Source organism: Propithecus coquereli, unplaced genomic scaffold (genome assembly GCF_000956105.1).
Source record: "Propithecus coquereli isolate 6110/MARCELLA unplaced genomic scaffold, Pcoq_1.0 Scaffold277, whole genome shotgun sequence".
Taxonomy (NCBI): Eukaryota; Metazoa; Chordata; class Mammalia; order Primates; family Indriidae; genus Propithecus; species Propithecus coquereli.
In genome coordinates, this window is record NW_012148363.1 from 1,141,404 (window position 1) to 1,143,185 (window position 1,782).

Consider the following 1,782-nt stretch of genomic DNA (forward strand, 5'->3'; position numbering starts at 1 on the left):
ACATTCCACAAAGTAGTTTTATATGCTTAGGTAATTCTTTTAGGCTTTTTCTGGCTTTATTTTCCAGAAACTCTGTTGGATTTCCCACAGGCAGGTATTACACGCTGTTAGCCTTTTGGAATTTATTGTCTCAGGAAGACAAAAAAGAAAGTGAAGATGACTACAGCAGAACATAGAGACCCACAATGCTGCCCTGGAGTCTATGCCCTAAGACTAGACTAAAGAAGCATTAATATGAGGTTATTTTAGCAGTTTCTACATTAATATCCAACGTGTATGTGTTCATTTGGTTTTTTTGGCTTTCATTCTGGGGCAAAAGATGATCACTTTGATCAGTTCCAAGATGTTTGTAAATGGGAGCAAAGTTAGTTAAAAAAAAAATGTCAGGATAAAGAGAAACTTCTCCAAGTTTGATAATTTCTTAACTTTTATTCAAGGTCAGATTAATTTAGGTCCATTTACAAATATGTCTTTCCTTTATCCAGTAAAAGGAGCATCCAGTGTGCTCCTAGCACAGGAGCAAAGAGTTTTGCCCACAGCACACAGACTGAGAGTTCCCTCTCGGTTTAGTCTTGAGGACCCTGAGAAATTACCCGGGGAAGAGAATGCCCTTCCAAATTAGATCTACTATGTGTTGAATCTGATCCTGACTAATTTCACATCTATAATTTCCCCTTCAAAAGCGACAGTTATAATCAAGGTCATGACATTTCCTCCCAACAACACACAATTGATTCCTCACTTCTGCTTTATTTTGAAAATGCATAACAGGCTTTCGGGGGCTACACATCAATACCATGAAAAATGGAAAGATGTCAGGAAGAACTATTTGCAGCCGACCATGTGCCTGCTCTGAGAGCCGGTTACACAGCTCAGCAAATACATGGCATGCACTTGTCTAGAGGAAGATGGACTGCAAATAAATTATTAAGCTTTTCCTACTGGCAGATAGGACATTTTCACATAGACTGCAATGCGTGTCATCACATACGGCAAAAGGATAAACAGGCATAGACCAGCTTGAGAAAAATTGATAGTGACTGGTACATCCTTATTCATAACCACTTCTTTCCAGATTAAGAAAGCTTCAAACAGCAATTTCTATAATAATCCTATAGAACCCTTACAGATCCCCAAAATCATCAAAAAAATAAAAATAAAACCTAGACTGCAAAAAACTCACCAACTGATTAGAAATTAAGAGTTTTAATTTGCTGGCTCAGGTACTTGCTGAGTTGCCAAACCAGAGTGTATTTTAACAGACGTGAATGTGCTGCAGAATACAGTTGGCTAGAAGGTGAAAGATGAAAACTTATTGTTTTATCATTCTATGCTAAGAACATCCAAATGGCTCTTTTCAGTCTTGTGAGCAATTCTGTTCTCCCGCTGTCACGGATGTTTGTTTGCCTCTGCCTATGTCGACAAAAGGAGACAATTTGAGGCAATAGGGGAGCAGCAACTTTGATTTAGGACAAGGAAACCAGAGAGGCTAGTGTAGAAATGAGACCTAAACAAACATTTTTTTTCCTTTTCAAAAAAAAAAAATGTAAAAAGTGCTAAGAAGTGGTGAAGAGACCAAGAGCCAAAAAAAAAAAAAGAAAAGGAAGAAAAGAAAAGAAAAAAACATGCACTGTACTTCAGTGTGAAAAAGATGTCATGGACTGGAAGTGGTAGAATATAAAGAAAAAAAGTATTGGAAGTTCAGCCTTTTGACAAACAGCAGGGAAAGCCATTAGGAAGAATTTTCTGGGCAGCTCAAGCTTCAAGTCAAAGCAAGACCGC